The sequence below is a fragment of the Pleurodeles waltl genome, chromosome 7 (assembly GCF_031143425.1).
Source record: "Pleurodeles waltl isolate 20211129_DDA chromosome 7, aPleWal1.hap1.20221129, whole genome shotgun sequence".
Classification (NCBI taxonomy): domain Eukaryota; kingdom Metazoa; phylum Chordata; class Amphibia; order Caudata; family Salamandridae; genus Pleurodeles; species Pleurodeles waltl.
Window position 1 is genome coordinate 179,554,545 of NC_090446.1, and position 17,322 is coordinate 179,571,866.

General features: G+C 43.1%; 1 protein-coding gene across 1 annotated transcript in view; it reads right to left on the bottom strand.

Annotated features, from left to right (window-relative positions):
- PLTP (phospholipid transfer protein) overlaps window positions 1-17,322 on the bottom strand; it is a 160,746-nt gene that overhangs the window by 121,893 nt on the left and 21,531 nt on the right. The window lies entirely within an intron of this gene.

Sequence of the window (17,322 nt, forward strand, 5' to 3'; positions counted from 1 at the left end):
CTGGCGGTAGGACCGCCAGGGTTGTTATGTGGCGGTCAGACCACCGCATAGGTGGCGGTCCAGACCGTCACTGTGAGGGTAGCAGTCATTAGACCGACACACTGGTAATGAAGGCCTTATTGTTAAACCATATTTGGGGGGAGCATGGGACAGACTGGGCTACTTCACCCCAACCTGGTATATGAGGTGGTTTGCCACTTGTGTTCTGGTGGTCTATGCTGCTTTTTTTTTGCAAACTGAGCCAAGTATAACCCCTTCCTAAACTTGACTTTCAGAGAAGTGAGGCAGAGCAGTCACAGCGTTAGCAAAGAAGTACCTGAGGATGCGCAACCTCAGAACTCATCGATCAACCAACAGACACAATAACTTCAATGCCCAGTCCAGTGTTTATCTTCTAGCAAAATAAAGTTCTCTTACTTAATAGAAGTACTAAATACTACACAATTCAACTTATGGTAAAAGTCAGTGACGACTTTCCCTTGTGATGTAACACAGACCGAACTACATTTGCACCAGAACTACATTTGCACCGAACCAACCCTGGGTGGTTCCCTAAATGTTGGTGTGCCCCAGTGGTAATAGCAAAAGCTTGATTCAGGCTCAGGTGCATTCTGTATCGCCCCCCACATGTCATGTATGCATACAGTACACTTTGATTCAAATTTCTGACCCCTAGTGGTTTAGGGGATATGCACCAGTTCGTAATGCTACCTTTGGAGCGGGACAGACAGCCTGAGGGGTGTCTTTAAGCCCACAACCGCCTTACTCTGTCTCTGCAGTGCAGCAGCTCAAACGCATAGAACACAAGGGCAGTCCAGACTCTTGTAGTTGCGCTTGGGTTAGTCTTGGCCAATGTCATCTCACAGCAGATGCAACACTGATCATGCTGGTGTTGTTGCACAGTAGACGCAGCCTCCATTGGGCTAAATAGGCTGTTGCAGCCAAGACTGGGCTGATGTTGTCACCTAGCTGATGCAGTCCTGATTGGGCCAAATGGACAGTTCCAGCCCTGATCAGGCTGACGCCGTTGCACAGCAGATGCATCCCCAATTAGGCCAAACAGACATTTGTGTAATGTGGTTCTCATCAGAAACCAGGTTCGAGATACCTGGATGCCCTTTACAGTATGGGTCTCTCCTGGCTCGTTTTCAGTAATCAGCTTCCTCTTGACGTCCCACAGTCCTAGGTATATGCTGCACTTCTCTTCAAGGACAGTCTCTCCTCCTGCACAGGCAAGATGAGTATTTCCCTCTGTCAGCAGACAGGCTTATAAGCATTTAGGCAGACCCTCCAGCACAAAATGCAGGCTTCTGTGGTTGTTCCCTCACCCCTGGGAGAGTGTCAATCAGACCGCAGACCTGATTACACAACAGCTCTTTGAGTACTCTGCAGAGCTCTCCACACCTTAGTCAAGAAGAACTTGAGACTTCAACCAAGTGGCTAGGTTTGGATCCCACGTTTATATACATTTTCCAGACAGGGTATGCGAGTCGACTAGGATGTCAGATATGGTTTGGCTTGGTTCTTTTTCAGATGTCATCCTTCGGCTGCTCAATGGACACAGCCTTTGTGCAAAGTGATGGCTTTTACATCAGGTAACTATATGGCTGGTTCCAAGCAGAAGTAACCAAAGCATGCACATAATGAAGTGTGAGCTCTCTGCACCCAGGTCAGCCTTCATGAAACAGGAATCTGGGATACAAAAAAGGGCAGAGCCTGCCTAGAAACTTCTTCACCTTCAACACTAGAAACTGCAGTTCCAGCTCTCACTCTGTACTATTTACCGAATGACAGTACTCAGTGAGACCTATTGAATATCAATTTGCTATGCATGCACTCAATACATTTCTAAAGGTAGCCCTGTCTCCATCCTACCTCATTTATTGGTTGGATCTTCACCCTCCAACTACGGGAATGAAGACAATGTACTTGCACTGTGTGGGGGAAGCTCTCCTTATCTCCATCTTGTACCATGCTAAAGGCAGGACCATCCAAAATAGAGCCTACTGGCCCTGGCACTGAGAATCACACAATACAGAGAGCCCTACTATCACACGTGTGTGGTATACACTCACTGCATACACATGCATTCAGCATACACATACATTCAGCATATACTTAATCTGCACACTGGATTCCAGCACAAGGTTCTAGGTGTCACATAACAGCGGAATTGTGGACCTGGTTCATCTTAATGCAGAGATTAAGATCTGGTTATACTATAGATTCAAAGAACACAGTACTCTCCCACCACTGTTTTATGTAGTGCACCCAGGACATGAACAGTTGTGCAAAGCCTACTTTACAATCTTTTTGTGCTCTTCCAGGTCACAGAAAAGGTTCTGTACCAGGGACATGCCAAGGCCTCTATGCACATTCTATATTAGTATGAATCCAGGGCAAAATAAAAGAGAGGCTACAAGGGTACATACCCATTCATAATGCAGGGTTCATTCCCAATCTAACACTTTATATACACTTGTATACAGATATTTTGTTACATGTAGGCTAACAGATTACTGTAACATGCTAGAGTTTTAGTGTTGTTTACACTCTTTGACAATCTAAAGGGGGCAGAAAATTTACACTGTGAGAATCTATGTTAGGCATTCTTATGAGGGGAATTGCACTGTTTTGCCAAGTGTAATTTTGTATGCATTTGTAATCTTACGACAGTAAACCTGATGTTTAGCTTGTGGGAAAGCTAATACTCAATATAGTGTATTATATAGATATAGTGTTGTCTTTAGCCCATGATAAATGATATAGGCCTGATTGGTTTCCTGGGAAAGGTTATTTCAATTGCCATAGGTCTAATCTATAAACTATAACTTGTGCCCAAGGTAACTATAACTCATGCCCTCGCCATGCACTGCTAGTTACCTCACAAATTGTAATATTTGCAGTAAAGCTTTTCAGGAAAAAACTCCATGTCGGGCACAAGTTATAGCTACCTTGGGGCACCAGTTATAGTTACTTGAGATAACTATAACTGGTGAATTTCTATGGTTTGGTATGTTTGAAATGTGAGCCTAACTATAAAGTGTTTGTAACCTTTGTTTTTTTAAGTGATATATATATTATATATATATATATATATATATATATATATATACACATACACACACGCTATATACACACATAACTAGGCAATGAATCATCCGTCTTCTGCTACAGAGAGGAGCATTGTTTCCGCCCACATGTTGGTGGACACTAGTACAAGTTTTCATTTGGATAGAAGTTGTGTGCTGCCACAGAAAAAGTCCATTATCACCACCCTTCCATTAATCCTAAAAAACCCTACTACTGCTTAGCACTACTCTTCCCTGAAACCTAAATATTCCTTACTATTCTCTGATGCTACCATTCCCTGAACCCTACAAACACTACCTATCACTTAACCACTTAACCATAAAGACATTTACTACCCCTTAATGCTACCCATCCCAGAACCCTACAAATTCTTACTAACTCTTAATGCTACCCTTCCCTGACCCCTAAAAGCCTTTACTATCTCTTAATGCTCCCCATTCCTAAACCTTAAAAAACCTTAATTCACCCTCATTGCTACCCTTCCAGGAACTCCAACCCCTAAAACTCCTTACTACAATTTAACATTACCCTTCTCTGATCCTTACAAAATCCTTGTTCCCCCTTAACATCCTTCCTTTACCCTACAAACCCCTTAATGCTACCCTTCCATGAACGCTGCAAACAGCTTACTGTCTTTAATGGCCCTTCGTTGAAGTCTAAAAACTCTTAAAATGCATTAATGCTACCCTTTCCTAAAACCCCCTTAATGCTACCCTTTCCTGATTCCTACACACTCCTTATTACTCCTTAATGCTCTTTCAGGGTCTGAAAGCAGAGGGAGCCTAATGATGAAATACAGGGAAGCATTGGAAATCAAATTACTGATTCCCCTGGTAATTCCTTATTTCTAAGGTAACCCTTGTTATCACTGGTAATTCTATTGCACCATCTCTCCCCACAGATATCAATGCCCCTGGTACTGGGAACTCTGTGGAGGAGTTACCCGGTGGTAACAGGGATACCCATATAGATGGATTTTAGTGGCATTGAGAAACACGGATAAGCATACTGCTATAAAGAGAAGAATGTTTTTAGGGCACCAGTGGAAGTGCTTTCAGGGCTACATTCTGCTGAACTTCAGTGAATCCGTGCTCCGTTGCTATTTGGAAGAAATGAGCACCACTTCACTAATGGAGTCATTTACAGAATGTCAGATGTGTTGCTGTTATATCACAATTTATTAATAGTGGTACTACAACCAGTTGTTGTGACCGCAGATTTTGAGATAAATGCCCAAGCATTGTTTTGGTCTCTCTTATTGGTGTAAGCAAGTAGATTTGTCTTAAAGCAAGAATAGCATTAACCAAATTACACACATTCCGTCTGATTTCTTTTATAGCTTCCCACATATTCAAAAAAACCTGTTAGTATATCCCCGAAAGATACCAAATATTACTACATGACTATTCTAATTTTTTCATAACAACTGCCTAACTAGATAAGGTAAACTTCGCATTTAGGTCTGGGTTGACAGCACAGATGTAGGGATGACATTTTTAGCAGGTCTTTAAAATATGCATAAAGTAGGCTTTGGCTTGGCTGCAACGAGGGTATTACATTCAAACTTCATGCTATCATCTGGCAATGCATCATTCTGCCTCCAGGAAGTGCTTCCATTAAGATTATTGGAGGGATTATTCTAAATCTGAACAATAAACAAAACTAAGATGCTTGTCACATTCAGTTCTTTATCTCCTATATGTATACCACACAGAAAGCAATATTGTTTTCACATTTTTCCCAAGATTGGAACAGCCAGAAAGACAGGCTTCAGTGTGATAAACAAATCTGCACCACAATTCATACAAACTGCATTTGTGAATGCTGGTGTTTACAGTTGTTGGTGCACTAAGACCAGACCTATTGGCTTTGCAGCTTGACCACTTGCTTGTCTCTGCTTTCATCTGCAGTGGGAAGCAGTCCACACTACAGCTTCCAAAACAAGTGTCGGTTTTAGAATGGAACTATTTGTACTATATCATTTATTTACCATTCCAAGATGGCAAACACTTTCCTTCTAAATGTAGCTGCTGTGTCAGAACTTTAAAGCAACTGTCTACTATGTTCAATAACATTTCAAAAGTTCCGCTTTCTGCAGAGAATGTTTTTATTCTTCATTGAAAGCATACGCCCTCTACATTTATTCTTTTCATTTTTCTTACATACGCTTGCTGAGCTTGCCTGTAACTTTGCCTGTATCTTTTTTTGCAGATGGATAAGTGGATGAAAGCAGGAGTGAGTAAATGGGTGGATTAATGGATGCGTGAGAGCAAGGATGAGTGACAGAATGCATGAATGGTGGCTCACTGAGTGCTTAAATCACTAGTGACAAGAGAAGCACTTTTCATTATCAGCCTGACTTACATGCATTGGCAATGATTGGTTTGGACCTTGTCAAGCTCCGCATACATGTAGGTCTAGTCATGCTCTGTGAGAGTGTCAGGTGTATAACCATTTATTTTAAGCTAATGTGGTGGAACCCATTGGGGGACTCCATGGTGCTCTGAAGGAAGTGCAGCTCTGGGTGTACAATGCGATTCCAAGGGTGCAGATTCTAACATACAAAATCACAAAGTCAGAGGAACGTTTAACGTTTGATAACAAGATGCTTCTTTCTTTGAATTTCATAAACAATGTTCATCTCAAAATCTCAAATACAGCCGACTCGTGTTTCATGACTGTCACTTCTTCAGGGCTACAGAATATATAAAAAAATGCTTATTGCTTGGTTATTTCTCCTTATTATAAAGGGTTATGATAGAACCTTTTTCGTATCCTTACATTCGTTTATTCACCAATATGTACATCTCTCAAGCCTCAATAATCTCAATATTAGGAAACATGTGTTAGTACCGGGAGACTGGTTCAAGCTGAAATGTCCTAAAACTTGCAATGTTAAAATTTGCCATTTTCGTTTAACACAACATTTGACAATTTCCTGAAGTTCATCCAGGTTTATCCTAAACGTGTGTTCCATCCAGATCTATATCACTTTCTGCTCACTTTCTCATTCTTGGGTGTCAGGCTTCTTAACTAGAGTGATTATACTTATTTAATTTCCAGGGTGACCTTTTCAATCTCATGGAGCCTACTTCAGGAATTTTACACTTTCCTGAATGGAAAATGGTTTCAGGATTTCTTCATTTCTGAAATGTGAAAGATAGACTATGTTTGAGTTAATTCGAGTTTCTTCAATGTTTATTAGTTTAGTAACAAACACAGTGCAAAACCAGCCCCGTTTTTTTAATGGTTCATTGCGGCCGGGGGTTCCTTTCTTAAAATCTGTGAGATACTCGTAAAAATTGATTTGTAATCGAAAATGTATTTTTTACATGGTTAGCAATGGTTCCACAAATGATTTTCTTGTTTTTGCCTTGGCATAAAAAGCTTTCCTTAATATGGTTTGAGGCAAAACCTGTTTGCGCTGTTCAATAGCACACAAGCAGCAAAATACCCCAAAACTGTCTCGAACTATATTTCCATCAGTGCAGAGCATAGGGATCGCATCTACTGTTCACACCTGAACCCTGTCTAGCAAAGTTCCCTGTGTCTCATCTGAGCAAACTTTGGCACAAGGACAGGCAATTGTTAAGAGTGCACTGACATAGGTGACCTTAGCCACCTGCACTCTCAAGATGCTTCCCATTATGAGCCCAATTAGGAGTCTGGAGGAATGGGATTTCCGTGTGAAAATCCACTCTGCCTGATCACGACTGCAAGTGTTCCCGCATCTGCCTTTCTCGGGTGTGGGAACACCCGAATCGATTTTACCAGCCGGACATTCCAGCCCGTTAAATTGCTTGACTTTTTTGCAGCAATAGTATCCAGGCCTTGGAACCTGCAAAGAGAGACCATGCAATGCTACCCATGCCAGAATAAGTGTTCTCTTTCCATCCCCACCCTCCCTGCATTCTCCTTCGCCCCAGCCCCAAGCACAAGTCTCAGATCCCATTTGCCACATGCTCAGAGCAGGTGGTAAATGGGTGCATTCATCTCCATGGAAATGGGAATCACATGCAGTTTAACATCTGGAAAAAGCAGGTCTGCACAGTAATTCCACATTCCATGGGATTAACTCACAACTGCATGCTCATGGCGGAGTGTTATCACACCGTTCTAGTAATTCAGGGAGGCCGAAGTGAGATAATGGCAAAGCGCCTAGAGAGGCCATGAGAAAACTAACCTCACCTGTTTTATTGTTGCTCCTTCTTTCAGTACAGTCCTGTCACACCACTCGCAGGTAACAGAGATCACTTAAGGAGCATACATTAATAATGCATTGGTACTCTCTTGCACCCCAGGCTCCACATCCACACTACAGGGTACTTCCCGCTTAATGTAATCCTGCACTCTTTTGCACCTTGCAGGGCCAGAGTCTCATTTTTCAAACCTTGTGTCACCAGTTATACATTTTCCACATGCATCAACCACTTTCCATCGATGGTTCCTCCGCTTTCTGCACTGCCAGCCTCAGTCAGGATGTGCTGGGATCTAAAGCAGACCTGGCGGGAAACAGCATTAGGTGTGCTGCACAAGAGAGTTTGAGCCTGGCCCGTACCAAGGGAGTTTGTGTGGGGGGTTCCCACACAAAGAAAGCTTTGGGAAAACACGAAGCCATGTAGTGCATTTCAAGGCAGTTCTGAAGGGAAACTTATGAAATATTCTCACTTGGGGTCTTTCACGGTGCCAATGGTTAAATACCCTTTATGTAAAGCAGCCGTTCTAAGCTAGGTCCTAATTTGTTCGACAGATTTCCACATAAACCCTAGTGTAAAGCATTAGCACAATGCCCACTACATTAAACACAGTAAGGGTATCTGGAATGTTCTGTTTAAAGCATTTGTTATTGAGGTGGGTGGTACTTGCCATATTATAGTCCAGTGTAGAAAACTATACCAGTTGTTAAAGACCAAAATACCAGTTATAGGCTGGTACCGCGTGCAAGGCCCATTAATAAGGAAGAGGGCTTTTAAAAACTGACATAGCCTAAGGAACAATGGCTGTACATTCCAAGAATGTTCTAAATTAAACAGAGAGAAGCGGAAAGACAAATAATGGCATGTCGGTCTTGATTGGCTGTGAGCCACTCCATTGCTTGTCAGAGAGCTCTAAAAATCCCAGTGCTCTCAAAAGTACTTATAATAAATAAATAAAACCTTTCATTCAGAGAAATGCTGAAATACGCATGACAGTGGTGCTTTACAGGGCAAGGAGGAGACCATGCGCAGCCCGTCCATGCGCGACCCTCATGAAGAGTGTCTGTCTGACAGACACTCTTCATTTTCAGCTCAGACAGCCAGGAGTGAGACATGCGTGATTTGCGCAGACTCCTGGCTGCCTAAGCTGAACTTTGCTGAGCTGAGGAGGTCACAGCTCCTATGGGCGTGACCTCCTCAGCTCAGCAAAGGTGCCTCGAGGCCCTTCCCTGGATGACGAGGAAAGCGTCACCCATTGACTTCGACCTAGGTGCTTCAGGTTTAAGCCCTGAAGCGCCCAGGGCGAGTGTCAATTAGTGACACTTCGTCACAGAGTGGGCGTGAGGTCAGCAGTCTCACTGACCCCATCCCACTTTGTGACGAGGCTGGGACTACTGCCTTCACTCACTGGCTGTCAGCCAGTGGGGAAGGCAGCAGTCCCAATCCTCCCGGGAACTCGAGGCTGAAGGAAAGTGTGTGTGTGTGTGATGTTTTAAAATGAATGTTTGGTGGGTGCGTACATGTTTGAATGTTATGAGTGTTGTTAATGGATGTGCGTGCATGCCTGTCTGTGTGTGAAAGAATGAGTATGTGTGTGTATGTGCTTCCCACCCGCCCCCTCCCTCCTAAAGCTGTCGGCCGCCACTGGTCGATACTTTAGACTTGTCCATAATGTAAATTACATTTAGCTTGCCTCCTTACTGTTCTGCCAAATAAATCGCATTGTCCCATTAAATGATGTCCTGCCTGCAGCTGTCTGCTTCTTACCCAACAAAAAACACTGAGAACAGCATTACTGTTTTATACACTAAACTGGAGTCTTTTCAAACCCTAATACTTATTGAAAATGCCTTTAATATAAAAAGCCCTCTACCCAAATAGCCCTAGGTATCTGAAAAAGAAACTCAAGTTTTAGGAGGATCCAGGACTCTAAAGAGCAGAAGTAAACTCCTATTCCTACTTGACAGACCAGATGTAGAAAAAAGTTATTCCGAGTCTACTCAGGATATGCTCCAAAAATCTGGAATACCATCCAAATACACATAAAAATTTCACCCATTCCCATTTAAACAAGGATTTGCGTTGCAATAGGTCTCGTATTTGTGAGAGTTAGAGCTACTGGCGTTGCAAATGACAATGTCTTTTGACTATGTGTTTTGGTTTGGAGAGTAGTGGATATATGCCAGATGCCACAACAACTCTCCCAGGCCTATCGCTGCAGTAGAGAGGACACAACAAGGCCGCCATCTTGGGAATGTTTTTGCCTCATTCCTACAGACTGGCTGTGATATCGTAGAGATGCAACAGTTTCCAATGTGCTTATCTAAACTTTTATAGCACCAGACAAGCCACAGAGAGGCACCTTCTTGGCATTTAACCTGGCGAATGAGGGGGTCAAAAGAGTTAGGAGCAAAGGAAAGGGGCCAGACATATATTTCTGTGTGTTAAACCTTTAAAGGAATTATCCCTATACATTGGCAATATCAGCCTAACTTTTAAAAACATTGACTGTTTTCAAAAAGAATAACAGAAGAGATAGCCTAACTGAACAGGAGGCTTCAAATGTGTGCAGATTGGTGAAACAGAGCTTCAGTGGTAGATGAACCGACAGGATAGGTTCCAGAGGTGTGACATCTGTGACACTGTGCCAGTGTTTTAAATGGAAATACTTAAGGGCTGGTACTCTGTATTCATTTGAAGCACTGCCTTGGGTTAACAGTCTCATGACAACCCTCAGCTCATGCTTGGACTCTGTCGAACAGATACTTGTACCTAAATCTCCTGGGCGCTGACCGTGCCTTTTCGGTGCATACATGTGTGCACTGGCTGAAAGTTTTGAAGTGAGAATTATCTCTGTTGTAGTGGCTGCTCAAAATTTGAAGACTCTGCCTTGCTATCTGGACCACTCAAAGTACAGCGGGAAGCCTAAGTTTGGACGTTATAGTATTTTTTCACCTATACCAGTGGTGCCCAATGAGGCTCCTACAGGGATGGTTCATTAGCATTTTTATGGGGTATGAAAATGCTTCAAATGTATGTTTTTCTTGGGATTCCAAGGTAGGTCTAGAGCCATATCAGAGTTTCTTGCTACCCACATAAGATAAATTACGTTAAAAAATTATATGAAACTTATGTACACAGTGCAAGCCTGGCATGGATCCTGCTTTCCCAGTCCTTCAATGAACATGCGTTTTCTATAATGAATGCAATAAAGTGTTCTAATAACCAACGTATACCTACAATACCTATATGGCACATAGGAACCGCAACATAAAAATGAAATAAAAAAGTGGCTGTGCAGTGCACTGCAATGCTTCCTCTGACACCCTGTGTTCTATAAATAGGCCACTCACTCTATTAGCTCGTGAGTTCACCAACGTCTCTCATCTCTGATCTCTGAGCGAGGAGGATGACGACAGAGGCCCAAAGTAAGCATTTCTAGCAAGTAGAAAAATCCAGTGCTCAAAATATTTGAAAAGAAAGTACTTTAGGCCCATATAAATTATGAAGTGAAAAGTTACCTAAACTCAAAGATGCTATGAGGCAGCCATGACTTTGCAGCCTGAGCGGCAGAGGACTGTTTCAGAATGCAAAGTCATGCAACTAGCAAATTAGGCTAAACGTCTGTGTACAGAATCAAACAAATACTGTCTGACCCCAAATCACCAGCTTCATTTTAAATGGCAAGTTAGAATTACAGAAGCAAAACAGTAACATAAATATTCACAGGGAGGAGGGGGCATTGGACTGCCACCCAACCTGGAGTCATGGCTCCTCCAGTTATGTTCTACGCTTCTTTGTGTGTTTTTTTTTCAGACACAAGGGGCCACATTCACTTAGAAAACTTACAGTCTTAAGTTTACTCCTACATTGCTGAGGAGATTTTCAATTCTGATTTTGGAATTCTCAAAGAATTCTAGAAGTAATCCTGGGAACCTGCAACAGTCACAACTTTTGAAAGCACTCACAATCGTAAGCAGCTACAAATACATAACTGCTCATGGAAATCAATTTCATATGAGAAAAAAATAATTACTGAGACATTTACCTTTTCTAACTTTTTCCCCTATTTGCCACTGGGAAAAATGTTTTCCCCATGGAGGAGCCACATCTCCTACAACTCCACAAATTTTAGGGATGGTTCCCCTCATTTTGTTACTGAGAAATGATTTACTCTTGTTTGTAACAGTAACTCCCAGATTTAAGACACTCTAGCGCCGAATTAGAGTCATTTTTTTGACGCAAAAGTGCGTTTGACTTCAAAAATCACTGCACCATATTTACAAAGTGGCGCAATGCATACATTGTGCCACTTTGTAACCCCTTGCGCCACATTATGCCTGCTCCAGCCATAATGAATGAAAGGGGGGGAATGGCTCAAAGAAATCTAAAAGGTTTCTTTGTGCCATTTATGGCGCCATTTTTAAAGCCTTCTCAGAGCAGGCATTAATAGGGGCACACCATTGGTTACAATGGGACCCTATGTAGTGTTCAGGGTTAGCGCCAACATTTTGGCGCTAACCCTGAACAGTACGTCAATAGTGACAAAAATTTTTACGCTATTGAAAATATGAACTCCTCTGTTGGAAACCTAGACCGCATCATGTATCATGATAGTGCTGTCGTAAAGATGTACTCCTTTTCTTAACCCCATTACACAACTAATGCAATAACAATAATAATAAATTATAACGATCATTTATTTAGCCCACATTAAGCATGCAGTGTCTCCTCTTGGTGCACGCTAGTAAGAGGAAGGGCCACTGGAATGTTGCAGTTCTGTGACTCTTCTGCACAGAGGCAGATCCTTTGCAGAGGTGATATGGTCACTTTTTAATTGCTGACTCTTGTGGTCATGTGTTAAGCTGGTACTAATAAGGATAAATCATTGCTCAGATTGTATTAATGTGTGTTAAATGACAAAACAGCAAAATAATGTTGCCACTAAATGTGCAGCATTAAGCTGCATAATTTGTACTTTCTAGCCACATAATTCAGGCACCTCTGCTACATACTGTTGTCCACCATTTGATGCATAATTCCAGTGGCCCTGATAGTAGGTGATCTATAATGAAGACACAGATGTGCAACACATGAGGCAGGCACATACATGTGTTGAAGCATTTATTACCATGTAAATCAATGCAGAATGTAGGTGGTCAGTCATGTATGTGGCACAGTCCTACCAACAGCATGATTTTAGTAACTCATTCCCTGAGTAGCTTCTCCTGTTACCAGCTGACATACAAAATCCTGAGGAACTTCATGGCATCACACACAAAACCATGACAAGATATGGCTCCAGGACAAGGAAAGGACCAAGAGACAGACACAAAATAAAACATATATATTATCTTCCCACCGTTTGTTTTGCACACTTTTGCCTTCTGTATGGCGTCATCTGAAGCTGCGGCACCCCATCCGCTGGGTTCTGAAAGTTCTCACTAACTGGGATAGTGGTGGTCTGGGCTCAGTGTGTTAGTTCAGTGACAGCCAGTCTCTTCCACGCAGTGATGGTGTGATATATCATTCAAAGGCTCATGTGGTATCACCCTGGAAGATGAAAGTCCAAGCTAGCCCCTCTGGAATCAAATACTGAATCCTTTCTGCACAGATCTTAGGCCCACATTAGGCCTGTGGGCTGCCTTAGCCCATATTCAGGCTAACTTCACTTAAATGCCGGGTCCTCAAATTTCAAATATTTGTAATGTGAACAAAATGTGTGATGCAATTATGTAAAAAAAAAAACACTATTTCAATTGTCTAGGGTCTTTCCACCGTGGCCCTGTGCAAGCCATGTTATAATAACCTATCAATGTTGTGCCAGACACAAATCTAGACTCGTCAAAGCCTCTATTGGTAGTCTTTCTTTATTATCTTCTACAGAAAAAGACTTAAGTCACAACAACACATTTGGGTTACATAACTACAAGCAGTGGCTGGTCCTGTTGGCCACAGTTTGTGAAACAGTTCTCCTATTTAAAACATCTCCTGCCCATGGAGTCTTTACTGTTACTGTCCAGGAGTGACTTTGAGATGTAGTCCTTGAGGTGTGTACCCATATAAACAAAAACATGTATTTCTCATAGACACAAGGACGAGTGGTGAAGCACTGAGAGGAATACCAGTAGACGCATGAATGAGAAAGGGCCACTTGATAGGGTCAGAAAGAAATGTTATTGACATTGATTTTCCATGTACTTGATAACCACGGCAATGCTAAATAATGCACATGGACTTTACATCAAATGATGCATGGTTACTTAGTGGAGGGGTTACATGGAGCCTAAGGTTCGATGAGAGGAGAGCAGGTTAAACATTACTGGACTGTGACAGACAATGCGTGGATCATTATACACAGGAGTTCAGAGGCGACTGGAGGGGGTATTCAAGGTGGGGCCTCGTCAAACAGGAAGCAGTGCTATTCGATCACCATTTTAGACAGGGCTTCTGGAAGTGGCATCTGCAAGGTCACAGTAGCAGTGAGGGGACTGTCAAAGCTATGGCCCCAGTAAATTCTGAGAGGAGAAAGTGATGGGGTTTGATCCACTTTTGTGCCCCATGATATGCTGCTCCTCTCATTGTGGCACCATTGTGTTAGCTTCTTTGTGCTACATGGTTAGGAAAATGGCTGCCTCTACAAACTGAACTCTATTTGAAGAGGCCCAATTTACAGCCAAAGGCTAGATGTTTTTTGCGATAAAGCTTGAGGCCGTGAAGTGCTTGGGTCTGGAGTCACAACTCCTTTTTCCACCATTTTGGCGACAACACCTTTCGCCATCTTTTTGCCTATAACTAACCAAAATACTTGGTTGGTGACCCTCCGGAGCTTATCAAGAGCACGTGCTATCTCCTTGTGTTAAGCTCTACCAAGTTATTTGGTTAACGCACTCACTGCAGAGGTCTTGACATAATGAGAATGTCACAGATTACAAGCCTGACATCGCTTTTTCACCTCTTTATATGTGCAAGGTCGATGCAAATGAATTATAGCAATTTTGTTAAGAATGGCACCTGCTTTTCAGCGCTATGAAATGGCAGAAACTGTATTACCAAGTGCTATATAAAAAACACCAAGTTATTACCAGACTGTCCCAACACTCACCAATCAAAAAACCCAAGGGCAGAGTATGTGGGGGGGGCCAGAGCTCCAGACTTCGTAGCTTGGGAACACGGTTCGAGTCTCGGCTCCGGCTCAACATCCTGTGATTCTGGGCAAATCACTTAATCTCCCCTTGCTACCAAAAATGAATGTGTTCTTGTGTAATGTAACAAGCGCTCATGTAAAGCACTGTAATACCTTTGTGTTGATTTTGTGCTACATAAAACTGCAAAAATAAATAAATAAATAAAAGACCCCGCAGACATCTCAAAGAAACAGTAAGATTCCCGAAAACACGGAAGAGGAAGAAACAACATACTACCATGAGCGCAAAGTAGCTAGGCAAAGATCGTGCAAAAATCCATGTAACAGGGCCAGTCTCCAAGGAGGTACCAAAACAGCTTCAAGGTGGGACAAATGTAAAGCATTTACCATTTTTCTTTTCAGTTTAGAGCTGCCTACTGTACGTTCGAAGACCGCAATGTCCCTGTTAGAAACCAAATGATGAAAATATTAAACCAGAAAAGTGTAATATACATGGTACCATATTCCAGATGTTTTGTAGCTAGTGAAAATTGATGATGCAGTTCACAAAAGAACCTGAAATGTCAATATTTAAGTAAAGACCGACTGAGCCACAGGGACCTATTCACAAAGGCATTTGCAGTGTATAAAGAGGTACATCTGTAGTACTCATTGATTTTGGAAACATCATAACATTCTTTTATAACAAACAGTGTTTTCCCTCCCCCTCCACCACCTTCCACCCTGTGAGATCACTATCCATCAATCTGTACCCCCAGCCCTCCAACCACAGGTGGATGCCCCAATCACCCCGTAGTTGGCCGTGGTCCGTGTACATGAGTCTATCCCAGCATAGCCATGTGTCTGACCCACCATTTCTTCCTGACTCGTGGCTTGCCAGACAATGTTAGTCCTCATCCGCCCTGCCATTCCATATTTTATAACAATTTTTGGGCCGCCTCTCCCGTTACAGATCACATTTTCTCCTGCATAGCAAATATCCATTCACGTTCCCAATGTCTCACCACCAGTACTTCATGGAGCCCCATTTATGCACCAGTTTCCTCTTAGCCAGAAGAAAGTCCAGGTTGAATAGGAACCGCTGGTAGGTGAATGCATCTGAACCACTCCAGATCCTCACCAACACTAACTGTGCCCATATGTATCCAGTGGGGTCTTCTAATTTGGGCATTGCCCCTTACCAATAAGTGAGAAGAAATGTACAATTCCACAGGGTATGAATAAATGTGTCCCTCTGCTCACATCCTCACAGGCACCCTCATCAGACGTTTTCCCTATTTTATGTAAGAGAACCCTAATATAATATATGCAATTTAGAATCTTAAGCTGTGGCAGCCAGTATTGGGCCTTTATTGCCTCTATACTGGGGAAGTTCAAAGCATTCCCCCAGTCCTCATCCTCCATCACTCCCACATCCCCCTGCCACAACCCTAAGGGGCTTGAAGTCCCCTTGTGTTTCTCAACAGTGTCTGATATTGAGGACGATTGCCTTGGTGTGCATCTAGCAGTCTCCAATCCAGTGGCACGGTCTCCATAATTTCCACATCAGATGGCACCTCCGCCCTCAGTTCGAGGTGCAGTTGGAGGTAATTCAACACTTGGGAGGGCCGCATCTCATATTCCACTCTAAGAACGGAACCACCTCTTTTTGCATCCCAAACCCCATCGAGGGTATTTGATCCCTATTGCATCCCACTTCCAGAAGCCGGAGAGACCCGGCACTGCTCCCTGCCATATGCCCAACCATAAAGGGGTCTTTGATGTGATTCACCTGATCCAACCCATTTCTCTATTTAGCGTATGCCATACAGCAAAGACCATTCTCGATGCTGGGTGGACATCCCTGGGTACTCTCCCACCATACCATACCTGGAGATATCATTTTTCCCCTCATGCCTCCTGGTCCTAGTGATAAGCTGGGTCATCTAGTTGCGCATATGCCCATCCAACATCCATAACAGCACTGACCTGCGCAGTCTCGTAGTAGCACCTTACACTTGGGAGTGCTATGCCTCCCTTGTGTGTGGAGCGCTGAAGAGTGGACCAAACTATCCTTGGTGGGCCTCCCTATCACAACAATGTTCTCAACAGTGCATTGATTGCCTTAAAGTTGACTTGGGTATGCCATATGGGCTGTTTTGGAGTATATCTATGAAGCGAGGCAGGGCCGTCATTTTAAACAGTGCTGCTCAATCATGGACAGCAGCAGTGCGCCCAGTGCCCAACGTCTGACTCCACTCTCCGGAGCAGGGGTACTAGATTTTCCTCATAACTGTAGTCCTCCCCCTGGAAGTCCATAATCCCAGATATTTAAAATATCAATGCTTGATCCTGAGCAGCATGGAGAGACTCCACTGTGTCCTCCATGTACCCACTGGAAAGATCAAGGACTTTTCTCAACTAATTTGAAGCCAGAGTATTTCCCATAAATCACAAATATTTCACTGACTCTTCCCAAGTTCTGGTGAGGGTTGGCTAGGTATAACAGAACTGCATAAAGCAAGATGCTATCTTCCCAAGGGGGAGGTCCCACCTTCAAAAATCATTTGGGGTTTCGATGCGCACCCACTAAGCCAGCAGTTCCATCAGCAACACAAACAGCGTCAGTGACTAAGGACGGCCCTGCCTTGTACCCCTTTGAATCGGGAAGTCTGGGGAGAGGATCCCATTTACCTTAGGCCGTGACTTAAAATTCATATAGACTAAGCGAACCAGAAATTTTGCCCCGAAACCCATCTTCTTCAGAACTGCAGTCGAATTCGAAGGCCTTATGAGTGTGAAGTGAGACCAACGCCAAAGGCACCTTCTCCCCACTGAGTGGCTGCAATACTATTCTCGACCCTAAAAATACTGAGGCCCTTATTAAGAGTTCGCCACTCACCAGAC